Below are 13696 nucleotides of genomic sequence, written 5' to 3'. Positions count from 1 at the left end.
AAAAAAAAAAAAAAAAAAAAAAAAAAAAAAGCCCAAAGCTGGTAAACTAATCACAATGAGAAGGTTGGCACTGAAATGATGAGTTTAATCACAGAGAAAAAGAGCAGAGTCTCCAAAACCTTTTCTAGGCATTTTATAACTGAGCTGGCCCCAAGTCCCAGGTGCAGGAGTTCTCAGAAGCTCAATCATGGGGAATAACACTGGAAGAAATATATGGCCAGGATAAGCTGAATGAAATGGTGGGGACAGAATCCAGTATCCCCAGGCTCTTCACTTTCAAACAGCTGCCCGCCTGTAGAAACCCTGTCAAGCTAGCTTGAGCACGGCATCTCTTCTGCAGGGCTGTGTGCCATTTGCTTGTCTGGCAATCCCATAACTCACAGGCAGATGCTATATGCTATATACCAAATAGCAAAGTGGAGATGTGCAGGGTAGGAAACTGGATTGAGAGGAAGGAGATGAGGCAACCATTCTCAATCTTGGTTGCACAACAGAATCTCTTGAGAAGACTTTATAAAATATGAATGTCTGGGTCCATTCCTATGGACCCTTCTTTTTTTCCTAATAAATGTTAGCAATTTTATTAGTCCTATGTCCTTGCTTTTGTGTGCTATCTATCCCCAGGGAGGTTCTTTTTGAGAATTACCCCTAAATTTCCATTGTTTTCTCCCTTCAAATTTAGTGCTTATGAGACATGTTCTGAAATAGAGAAGTGACTCTGTATTTGTTGAATGCATTACTTCCTCCACTTAACCTCTTGCTTATTGGAACTAAAAGCAGACGCTAGTCCTTACCCCCTAGTTGGTCTAATTCACACTCTCCTAATCAGGAATCTATCATCATAGTTTCAATGCAATGGCAGTTTCATTTTCTTTTTCCATCCCAATCCAGTGGTTAGCTTAACTTGCTCTATAGTGATATGTACCCATGATATTCTGACTTAATTGGCTGAATACATGACCCTGGCATCAATAATTTTTAAAATCTCATAAGGTGATTCTGATGTGCAGTTGTGGTGAAGAAAACCAATCAGGCAGCTGGAAACAAAAGAAGAGTGAACATTTTTTCATTTGCTGCTTTCACAAAGTAAATAAATACATATAAACGTTGGAGAAAAAAGGAGGCAATGGCAACAATATTGTATTAGTCTCGAGAGATTAATTAGTTATATGATGTTGAGCTGGTTGTCTTATCTAAGACTCAGTGTCATCTTTAAAAGGAGGAAAATTATAGCACCAGCCATATACAGGTATGAAGATTAAATGAGCTATATGTGTAAATCACTTAGCATGGTGCTAGATAGAAAATGTCCAATAGATAGGTCCAAGGCATAGTGGCTCAAGCAATGTAGTCCCAGCACTTTGGGAAGCTGAGACAGTAGGATTGCTTGAGCCCAGGAGGTTGAGGCTACAGCGAGCCATGATTGTGCCACTGCATTCCAGCATGGGAGACAGAGACTGTGTCTCAAAAAAAAAAAAAAAAAAGTGGGCTGGGCATGGTAGCTCATGCCTGTAATCTCAGCATTTTGGGAAGCTGAGGAGGGCAGATCACCTGAGGTCAGGAGTTCAAGACCTGCCTGGCCAACATGGTGAACCCTGTCTCCACTAAAAATAAAAAAAATAAGCCGGGCGTGGTGGTGTGCACCTGTAATCCCAGCTACTAGGGAGGCTAAGGCAGAAAAATTGCTTGAACCTGGGAGGTGGGGACGGCAGTGAGCCGAGATCATGCCACTGCACTCCAGCCTGGGCGACAGAGCAAGACTCCATCTCAAAAAAAAAAAAAAAAGAAAAAAGGAAGTGCCCAATAAATGACTGCCGTTTCATCATCATTCTTATTGTCATTTTAGGGAATAGAAACATTGAATTAAAGGTTCATATACAGCATATTTGCTTCCATAAATAAGTGCAAATTCTGAAATGCAGAGCAAAAATTCTTTAAAAATCATTTCATCTTCGCTGAGAGCTTTTCCTTTGAACATAGACTGGGGGAGACAGTTTCATAGATTTTTAATGTTCATAATTGGATCTGTCTCTATTCTTTTTTGGCATTCCCAGCCTTGAACCGCATCTTGTTAATCCTCCTCCACAAAAGCCCATACTAGCTTTTATTTATTTTTCTCTCAGAATATCTCGTCTTTACTTTCCATTGATTTACGCTCTATAAATAGCAATTCCAGACTTGTGTAGCCAGCGCTTTCTGGCCCTATGTGTTCCACAAAATGGACTCAGATTATCTTGTACAATGCACAGTCTACCAGGTTGGTGAAAGGTGATAAAATGATCTGTGGAGCTGAGGTTGAAAGGACCGTCTGGGAAAGCCAGCTCCTAATCACTTAAATCCTTTCCTAACATGGGGAAGGGGGTGGTTCGAGGGAGAATGAGAGCAGACAAAGCTGGCTGTCATTGTTATGATTAGGCTTTTTCTCTAAGCCTCCGGAGAGTTGTGACCTGAGCTAAATGATGTGAAGGATTCATTTGGCCTGGATAGAGACAGGCCCGAGGGGCTACACCAGTAAAAGTGGGATGAACAGCGTCTTGAACTCCCTTTCCTCCAAGTCCAGTGCAAGCCACAGCCTCCTGAGCAGCCCAATGTGATAAGACAAATCCAAGGAAAAAAGAAGGAATACAATTCCTCCTGAGAGCTAGATGGGAGCATCTCTAATCCCCTCAAACTGTTATCTGTCAGGAATCTTATTTGTGAGCAACAGAATCCAACTCCAATAACTTTGGAAGGAAGAAATTTAGCAGAAGGCTATTCAGGAGCTCCAGCTTGAGCTGAGCAGATGGGAGAAGCAGGCTTAGAGTCAAAGCTCTGGTGGCAGGCAGGAGCACAAGCCAGGCAGTGAGGACACCAGTGTGGTGAGCATTGGACACAGACCTCAATGCTCACCCATGGCTGATGCTGGCACAAGATAGTGGTTACTGCTACAGGCATTGCTGCCTCTGCACTTGGGAACTTGCCAGTGCTCCCCCATCCGCCACCACCCCCCATCCATGGTTTCTCCACCACCCTGCTTCTTGGGGTACAGCAGCCCCCTAACTGATGCAGCTTTGGGCCAGCCTTAAGGAAGAGAAAGCAAATCCCCTAAATGTCTGAATCACAAAAACACAGAGACCTCACCCCCATGACAGTGGAAATGAATGCCCTTGCCTCTGATTCTTTCAGATCAGCATTCCTTCGCCTAAAGGGTGCAGTGAAGGGAGGGCTGGGCTGCAGAACAGGTGGAGAGAAGAATGTGGCATGTCCCCTAGGGGAACTGTGCTGGGACTCATATTGTCTCCAGGGTTTCCTGCCTTTCTGTTTGGTTAGGGCAACATTTCTCAGGAGTATGTGGATACCTGGGATTTTAAGACGATATCATGGCAACTGTTTCACTCTCTAGTTTTAGAGATTATAGTAACAAATATCTCCCATCTGAGAGCCTTTGAGTATGTACCGACTAACCATATGGGACAATTGTTGGGGATCAGATAGAAAGGCTGGTGACACAGTTACTCTATTGAGTTAGCACCAACTAAGCACAGCAGACCACCATGTTGTCTCTGACTACCATGCAGCATGGCAGACTGCTTGCTGTTACCCCAAGTCCATTTTCCCCTTCTTCCTGGGAAAATGGCAAGCCAGCCAAAAACTCTATTTCCCAGTCTCCTCCCCTCCCCCCTCCTCCCCTCCCCCTCCCTCCTCCCCTCCCCCTCCCTCCTCCCTTCCCCCCTCTCCTCCCTTCCCCTCCCTTCCCTTTCTACCTCCCCTTCCTCCTCCCCCTCTCCCACCTTCCCCCTCTCTCCTTCTCCTCCTCCTCCTCCTTCTCTTTCTCTTTCTCCTTCGACAAAGTCTTGCTACGTTACCCAGGCTGGAGAGCAGTGGTGCAATCATGGCTCACTGCAGCCTCAACCTCTTGATCTTAAGTGATCTCTCCACATTAGCCTCCCAAGCAGCTGGGACTACAGACACATACCACCATGCCTGGCTAATTGTTAGGATTTTTTGTAAAGATGTGGGTTTTGCTGTGTTGCCCAAGCTGGTCTTGAACTGTTCTCAAGTGACTGTTCTCACTGACCCTCACTGTTCTCAAGTGACCCTCCCACTTCAGGCACCTAAGGTGCTGGGTTTACAGGTGTGAGCCATCATACCCTGCCTACCCCCAGCCTTTTTTACAGCTAAGTGTGGCCATGTAGCTAACCTTTCATCAATGAATTTTGAGAGAAAATGATGCATTAAATTTTGGTCTCAGCAGGGTGCAGTGGTTCATGCCTGTAATCCCAACACTTTGGGAGGCCAAAGCTGGCTGGTGGATCACTTGAGCTCAGGACTTCAAGACCAGTCTGGCCAACATGGTGAAACCCCGTCTCTACCAAAAATACTAAAATTAGCCAGGCATAGTGGCACATGCCTGTAATCGCAGCTACTCAGGAGACTGGGGCAGGAGAATCACTTGAACCTGGGAGGTGGAGTTTGCAGTGAGCCGAGATTGTTCCACTGCACTCCAGCCTGGGCAACGGAGTGAGACTCTATCTCAAAAAAAAAAAAAAAAAAAATATGTTTTCGGTCTTACTTCCTTAAAACACTCCCCAAAATTTGGCCTTATTTCCCCCCAAATTGTTACACTGATTTTCATTTTTTTCCTTTCTTGAATCAGAAAATGACTATGTTTGCTGCTTGACTTTGATCATGTAGATTAATTCATAGCCCTAGGTCAGGAGTTTTTTGTTTTTTTTTTTGAGATGGAGCCTCACTTTGTCACCCAGGCTGGAGTGCAGTGGTGCCACCTCAGCTCACTGCAACCGCCACCTTCCAGGTTCAAGAGATTCTCCTGCCTCAACCTCCCAAGTAGCTGGGATTACAGGTACCTGCCACCATGCCTGGCTAATTTTTGGATTTTTAGTAGTCACGGGGTTTCACCATGTTGGCCAGGTTGGTCTGAAACTCCTGGCCTCATCCACCCGCCTTGGCCTTCCAGAGTGCTGGGATTACATGCATGAGGCACCGTGCCCAGTCCCAGAGTTCTTAATCAGGGTTTTATGAATACTCAAGGAATGTGGGGATGTAAGCAAGATGGGCTCATGAGCTTAAATGGAGGAAAAAAAGCCTTCATCTCAATTTAACTCTAACTAAAATTAAGTGCATTTTTCCATTGTGAATACAGGAAAGTAACCACAGTATTAAGAGTACCTGTAGCTTTGTGACCAATAGAAAGATATTTTTATTTCACATTTCAGTGGAAGGTATCTCAAAATATTATTTGTGCTCTTCACTACTTTGAAATTGTGATACTAGACAATTTGATCCTACTAGATCTTTCAATTTAATGTATCAATAAAGAAGCAAATATATTAGTAATTCACACATTTGCTTTATAATCATTGTGATGAATATATTTCAATATAATTGATATCTTTTGTAATCCGATGCATTTTCCTTTATGTCTTTGAAAAAATTATTCTGAAGCTGGGCCTGATGGCTCTCACCTGTAATCCCAGCACTATGGGAGGCCAAGATGGGAGGATTGCTTGAGGCCAGGAGATCGAGACCAGCCTGGTCAACATAGTAAGAACTCATCTCTATTAAAAAATAAATAAGGCCAGGTGGGGTGGCTCACATCTGTAATCCCAGCACTTTGGGAGCCCGAGGCAAGTGGATCAAAAAGTCAGGAGTTTGAGACCAGCCTGGCCAACATGGTGAAACCCCGTCTCTACTAAAAATATAAAAAATTAGCTGGGCGTGGTGGTGGGCACCTGTAATCCCAGCTACTCAGGAGGCTGAAGCAGGAGAATAGCTTAAACCCAGGAGACAGAGGTTATAGTGAGCCAAGACTTCGCCACTACACTCCAGCCTGGGCAACATAGTAAGACTCCATCTCAAAAATAATAATAAATAATAATAATAATTTTGAAAAAGAAAAAAATTATTCTGAGATAGAGTCCATAAGCTTCACCAGCTTGTCAAAAGGGAACTTGTCACAAAAAACTTAAGAAGCAACATGGCTTTTTTTCCAGTTGTTCTGTCTTAGGGGATGGCAGAACAACAGGTTCTCGTAATACATGCGGAGCAGACCTCACCCTCAATGAAACCACTCACCTAGAGACTTTAAATAAGAGAGAAATAAACCTTTATGATCTTTAAGCCATGCATTTTGTGGTGTTTTTGTTATACCACCTTAAAAAATACTCTAACCATACATACAGTTTCAAGTTTTTGTTTTAAAATTTATATCAACATCATTCATTAAAGGTCAGAAGCATGAAGATGTTAAAAATCCAACAATTGAGGCTGGGCATGGTGGCTCACGCCTGTAATCCCAGCACTTTGGGAGTCCAAGGCTGGCAGATCACGAGGTCGAGAGATCGAGACCATACTGGCCAACATGGTGAAATCCCATCTCTACGAAAAATCAGAAAATTAGCTGGGTGCAGTGGCATGCACCTGTAGTGCCAACTATTTGGGAGGCTGAGGCAGGAGAATCACCCGAATCCAGGAGGCAGAGGTTGCAGTGAGCCAAGATTGCGCCATTGCACTCCAGCCTGGCAGCAGAGAGAGACTCCATCTCAAAAAAAAAAAAAAAAAAAAAAATCCAACAACATGTTGAGGACTATTAAAATGATAATAATTATGCAAATTCATTTCAAAGAAATCTTTGCAGATTGTATGTTGTATTCATCTCAACAAAAGTATTATGTAGCACAACAAAATACTTCTTGTACTTCAAAAGATATTAAGAGAGAAAATGTGGTGCCTATTAAATCTAATTTGACTTCCTATTTATCAAAAATAAACATTAACATCTGAAATATGTTGTTTGCACACAAATACCTATATTTAGAAGCTTGAAATATTTCCTCTGAATTGATGACTTAGAACCAAAACATGAAAATTATAGTAAGTCAATTTCATGTTTAATGTGCTAAAGGCAATCTGTTTATGCAGTAATATACAATTTTAAATTTTAAACCAGATTTTAATATATGTTTGATCCTAAGGCTAAATATCACATACACTCTTCTTGAATTAATTTGTTTATAAATCATATTTTTGCTACTTAATTAATTCTTTTTTTTTGAGATGAAGTTTTGTCCTGTTACCAGGCTGGAGTACAGTGGCATAATCTCAGCTTACTGTAACTTCCACCTCCTAGGTTCAAGAGATTCTCCTGCCTCAGCCTCCAGAGTAGCTGGGATTACAGGCACATGCCACCATGCCTGACTAATTTTTTGTATTTTTGGTAGAGATGGGGGTTGCACCATGTTGGCCAGGATGGGCTTGATCTCTTGACCTTGTGATCTGCCCGCCTCAGCCTCCCAAAGTGCTGGCGTGAGCCACCATGCCTGGTCAATTAATTATTCTTCATGGAGTCTCACTCTGTTAGCTGGAGTGCAGTGGCACGATCTCAGCTCGTTGCAACTTCCACCTCCCGGGTTCAAGTGATCATGCCTCAGTCTCCTGAGTAGCTAGGATTACAGGCGTGTGCCACCATGCCCAGCTAATTTTTGTATTTTTAGTAAACATGGGGTTTTGCCATATTGGCCAGACTGGTATTGAACTACCAACCTCAAGTGATCAGTCTGCCCTCAGCCACCCAAAGTTCTGGGATTACAGGCATGAGCCACTGTGCCTAGCCTGATTTAAATAAATAGTATGTATCAGTTGTTAAGTAGGAAAAAAACTAAATGTTTCTATATATTTTAAATATTACTACAGATTATCTAAAAATGAACTCATATGCTATTTGAAAATACACTTTATACTTAAAATTACTTCATATTGTATGCCCTGCAAAATTGATTAAGTTATTTTAATTTTTTTATTTTAGTAGAATGAGGTTTTGCTATGTTGGCCAGGCTGGTCTCGAACTCCTGACCTCAGGTGATCTGCCTGCCTTGGCCTCCCAAAGTGCTGGGATTACAGGGGTGAGCCACCACACCTGGCCCCCGCAGCTGATTTAAATTTGCATTCTTTCACTGTGATAAGCCACAACTGTGACTATAACAGCTTTCGGTGAGTTCTGTGAGTCCTTCTAACAAATTATCAAGTCTGTGGGTAGTCTTGAAGATCCCCAAACTTGCAGTTAACATCAGAAGTGAAAGTGGTCTTGGGGCCTCCTGAACTTCAACGCCTGGCTTCTAGTCCTGACTGCTCCTAACTCCAGTTATCAACAAATCTGTGTTTGCTTCCAAACCACAGTTTCTGCTGGCTCTCTGGCTCCCACCTTTCTCTGCTTTTCTTTGTGTCATTGCCTATGTTCCCTAACTCTAGGGAAGATGAACAGGTGGGAGACAGGGAGAAGTGGTCCTACTTTTGGCTCCATTGGTAGCAGTACCAGTGACTGTATACAACAGGGAGGCTGAGAAGCATCTGAGGCTCCAGCGAGACACAGGGTTGGCTTCTGCTCCACGGCAGTGGGGACATCTCCAGACATTTAGCAGCTCCAGCCCAGGGACTACGGCAGCTTCTGACCTCTGGGTAATACCCCTCTTCTCTCTTGTGCTCTTCTAGCATATCCCACACCTTTGTCAACACCACCTGAATTCATTCTCTCTCTGCTTTCAGTTTTCCTGAAATGACAAGTAGGGAATACAGATTTCTCATCTGTATAAGGGGAATAATAATAATATCTGTTCTTTTTATCATTCAGGACTGTTGTGAGCATCCACTATTAATGGTTGTTTGGTTGCTTTAAGGTTAATAAAGAATCACCTGGCCAGGCACAATGGCTCACGCCTATAATCCCAGCACTTTGGGAGGCTGAGGTGGGCAGATCATGAGGTCAAGAGATCAAGACCATCCCGGCCAACATGGTGAAACCCTGTCTCTACTAAAAATACAAAAATTAGCCGGGCATGGTGGCATGTGCCTGTAGTCCCAGCTACTCAGGAGGCTGAGGCAGGAGAATCGCTTGAACCCAGGAGGCAGAGGTTGCAGGGAGCCAAGATTGAGCCACTGCACTCCAGCCTGGTGAGACTTTCAAAAAAACAAAAAGGATCACCTAATTTCACACTATTATGAACATGCAAATAAAGGCATTCTCATCACAATTTTTAGTAGAGACAGGGTTTCACCATGTTTGCCAGGCTAGTCTTGAACTCCTGAACTCAGGTGATCCACCTCTCTCTGCCTCCGAAAGTGCTGGGATTACAGTCGTGAGCTACCACGTCTGGCCCAGGACTGTATTTGACTTAGTTGAAGTAGTCAAAACTGTGTAATTAGTTTTTGACTAAATCCTACTTTGTAAGCCCTCTGGGGTGGTCTGTTTGAATATTCACTTAGGTATTTAGTATCTATTATCCTCATGCCTCAGCCAAACTTGGAAAAATGGAGCCTCATTTTTACATCTTTTATATATGAAGAGCACTAAAAGCAGTGTTGAATAAATGTTAGCCATTGTTAACTATTATGAACAGAAAACAGAACATGTGGGTAGTTTGAAATAAGCAAGTGGAACCAGAACAAAAGAAACACCCATTATCCTTCTTTCACAAAGAGCTTTAATGAATCTGATATTGCGGGATATATTTTCTAGCTTATTTTCAGAGTAGAAGAGATTTTTATCTATTTGGAATGGATTAGCTGCCATTCAGCTTAAGCAGAGCAGTAGATTTTTGACCTCTTATTTCAGGTTCATGGTGCTTTGAAACTCATCCACAGGCAGCAAAGATACGGGTGGCAAGGCTGGGCACAGTAGCTCACACTTATAATCCCAGCACTTTGTGAGGCTGAGGGAGGTGGACTGCTTGAGGCCAGGAGTTTGAGACCAGCTTGAGCAACATAAAGGGATCCCCATCTTGACAAAACAAAACAAAAACAAGCCAGGCATGGTGGCTCGTGCCTGTGGTCCCAGCTACTCCAGAGCCAGAGGTGGGAGGATCACTTGAGCCTTTCAAGTAGCTGGGATTAAAGAAGTGTGCCACCACACCTGGCTAAATTTGGTAATTTTTAGTAGAGATAGGGTTTCATCATATTGGCCAGGCTGGCCTTGAACTCCTGGCTTCAAGTGATGCACCCACTTTGGCCTCCAAAAGTGCTGGGATTATAGGCATGAGCCTTCACATCCTCCATGCCCAGCCAAGAATTAAGTTTTTAACAGCTGAGCATCCTCTGGATATTTTGAGAAGGTTATTTTCTCTCAATAAACATAACAAGTCACAGATCCTGCAGAGATTTAAACTGAAATAAGATAGCTGTGCAAGGAGAGAGCAGGGACAGTGCAGACTGAGATAAAATGATAGGAATATTGAAATATGCAAGTAAATAACTATACTGAGAATACTTACAGGCAGATATTTTACTGTGGAGGAAGAGATTACAAATATAAAAGGCTGAGAAAAGCCTTGAGGTGTTGAATTGAAACTGATGATATCAGTGTAAACTCCCAGTGTATATAGACAAAGATAGATAAGATTGAAATAGTTATACAGGGTATGTGCATGTGTGTATCTTCCATCTCTGTTCATGAGAGGTCTCATAAGCAGCGACCCTACTGTAGCAATGAGTCTACTGGTTTTCAGATATTATTCTTCAATAGGCCAGGTGTGGTGGCTCATGCCTATAATCCCAGCACTTTAGGAGACTGAGGTGGATGGACGATTTGAGGTCAGGAGTTCAAGACCAGCCTGGCCAACATGGCGAAACCCCGTTTTATTAAAAATTAAAAAAAAAAAAAATAGCTGACAGTGGTGGCACCCACCTAATCCCAGCTACTGAGGAGGGATTTTTTCATTCCAAAAATTTTTATTGAATTATTTCATTGATTATTTTCTTCCCTCCATCTTGTTCTTTCTAGAATTCCTATTATTCAACTGTTTGATCTTTTTTTTTTTTTTTTTTTTGAGACAGGGTTTTGCTTTGTCACCCATGCTGGAGTGTAGTGGTGTGATCTCAGTTCACTGCAGCCTCTGCCTCCCAGGTTCAAGCGATTCTCCTGCCTCATCCTCCTGAGTAGCTGGGACTATAAGCATGTGTCACCATGCCTGGCTAATTTTTGTATCTTTTGTAGGGACAGGGTTTTGCCACATTGCCCGACTGGTCTTGAATTCCTGAACTTAATCTGCCTGCCTTGGCCTCCCAAAGTGCTGGGATGACAGACAGGGGCCACTGTGCCCAGCCTCATTCTATTTCTTTGTCTTCTTGTTCTAATAAGAGAATTCCTCCAATTTATCTTCTAAACTTCTATCATGAAACTTTCTGAATTGATGGAAATGTTCTTTATGCTGTCCAATACCTTAGCCACTAGCCACATAGGACTTTTGAGCATTTAAAATGTGACTACTGCAAATGAGAAGTTGAATGTTTAATTTTATTTATTTCAAGTAATGTAAATTTAAGCACAGTGGCTAATGGATACCACATTGAACAGTGCCAAGTATTTGTTTTCTGCCATTACATTTTTAATTTCCAACTACTCTTTTTTTATTTTTCTTAAATCTTCCATTTTCATAGGCTTTGTTACTGTTTCACAGATGTGATATTCCCTCTTATTCCCTTATTTCTCTCTGAGAATATGATTATAGCTGTTGCTTTTCTTTTTTCTTTTTCTTTTTTTTTTTTTTTGAGATGGAGTCTCGCACTGTTGCCTGGGCTGGAGTGCAGTGGCATGATGTCCGCTTACTGCAACCTCCACCTCCCAAGTTGAAGTAATTCTCCTGCCTCAGCCTCCTGAGTAGCTGGGATTACAGATGCCCACCACCATGCCTGGCTAATTTTTTGCATTTTTAGTAGAGATGGGGTTTCACCATGTTAGCCAGGCTGGTCTTGAATGCTTGACCTCGTGATCCACCCTCCTCGGCCTCCTAAAGTGCTGGGATTACAGGCGTGAGCCACAGTGCCCAGCCTATAGCGTTGCTTTTAAGTCTTGAATAATTTCTGTTTCCTCTAAGTGGCTTTTTTGCGCTTGTTTCTTTTTCTCTCTACCTTTTATATAATAGACTTTCATCAAATATATAGTAATCCTTGGTGGTCTGCTCAAAACTAAGACTGGAAAATTTAAAAATGTATTAGGGGCTGGGCATGGTGGCTTATGCCTATAATATTAACAGTTTGGGAGGCCAAGGCAGGACAATCTCTTGAGTCCAGTATTTTGAGACTGCGTTGAGCTATGATCACATCACTGCATTCCAGCCTGGGTGACAGAGTAAGACCTTGTTTCTAAAAAACAAAACAAAACAAAAACCATATTAAAAACTCTAGGCTTGTAAGTTTCACTATAGAGAGATGGGAAGGGTGCTGATGGAGAACACTTGGTGTCATCATTTTCAAGTACTTTCTTTGTGGGTGCCAGATTGCCTCAGGCAGGAGTCTCAATCTTCCACCTAGAGGGTAAAGTTCTAGCTGCTGCTTGCTGAGGGCCAGGTTGGGGGGAGAGGCTTGGAGGATGACCTTTTAATCCCCTTTGGTGAGAATAAACATTTAAACTTCTGCCAGAGTGAGGAAGGGTCTAGAACTCTAATTTTTTCCCAAACAGCTTTCATCTTGGTTGTCCTTATATTAGCTCCCCGGGAATTTTATCTTTGAGGATTTTGTGGTGTATATGTGGTTGGTTCTCAGCATTCTCACCGGCAGTTTGGGATTTTGTTTTCTCATTTTGTTACGGGAAACATATTTGTTAAATCAGTTAACAGTGATCCACTGGTTTTGCAGCTTCCAAAATGTCATAGCTCTTGTCTCCTTTCCTATTCTTTTAGTCCTTGTGGGTTTAGGTCTTAAAACAAAACAACTCCTTTTTGGGTGGATTCAAGAGAGATTAAATGAACATGTTCAATCCATTGCCATTAACCTGGAAGTCCAAAAATGCCTACTTTCGTAAGGTCCAGTTCCTCTGGAAAGCACTCTTGACTCATCTGCCTTTAGCAGAATTTAATCCTGTCCTTCAAAAGATTTTTAGTGTGGTGCACAACACATTGGATTCTAATCAATTTGTTTACATATGCCTTTTTCCCCAGAGAAAATATGAATCCTAAAATGTCAGATCAAGTTTTTTTTTTTTTTTTTTTTTTTTGAGATGGAGTCTTGCTTTGTCGCCCAGGCTGGAGTGCAGTGGAGTGATCTTGGTTCAATGCAACCTCCGCCTTCCCGGTTCAAGCGATTCTCCTGCCTCAGTCTCCTGAGTAATTGGGACTACAGATGCCCATCACCACGCCCGGCTATTTTTTTGTATTTTTAGTAGAGATGGGATTTCACCATGTTAGCCAGGATAGTCTCGATCTTCTCACTTCAGGTGTCCTGACTGCCTCGGCCTCCCAAAGTGCTGGGATTACAAGCGTGAGTCACTGCACAGCCAGGATCACCGCACAACCAGGATCAAGTTTTACTCTAATTTTATCAATAGCACCCATCACAATACACCAAGTATTCAATAAATGTTTGCTATCTACAGGAATGTATAATTAGGCTCCAAAAAGAATAGTGCTGAATCTTTTAAAAAATTGGACACATTCAAATACATGCTATACTGACTAGGAATTTTTAATTTCTCCTTATTGTCAAACTAAACTAAAACAAAGCTGATGAGCTCCTCCAACAGCATAGGAGCCTGTTTCCTGCACTTCACATAGAGCGATGTTTGGTTTGAGCACCCTCTGGTGGCATTTCAAGAAACTAACTTCTTTCACAGCCTGATAATGTGGTTCTGTTGCTGTTAAAAGATTGATGGAAAACATCTCTCATTTTCTTAATTTTTTCAGCTGAATATGCATGACTTTTGCAACCAGAA

Source organism: Sapajus apella, unplaced genomic scaffold, assembly GCF_009761245.1.
Source record: "Sapajus apella isolate SASKATOON/1434 unplaced genomic scaffold, GSC_monkey_1.0 scaffold21, whole genome shotgun sequence".
Lineage (NCBI taxonomy): Eukaryota > Metazoa > Chordata > Mammalia > Primates > Cebidae > Sapajus > Sapajus apella.
Note: the sequence above shows the minus strand (reverse complement) of the source record.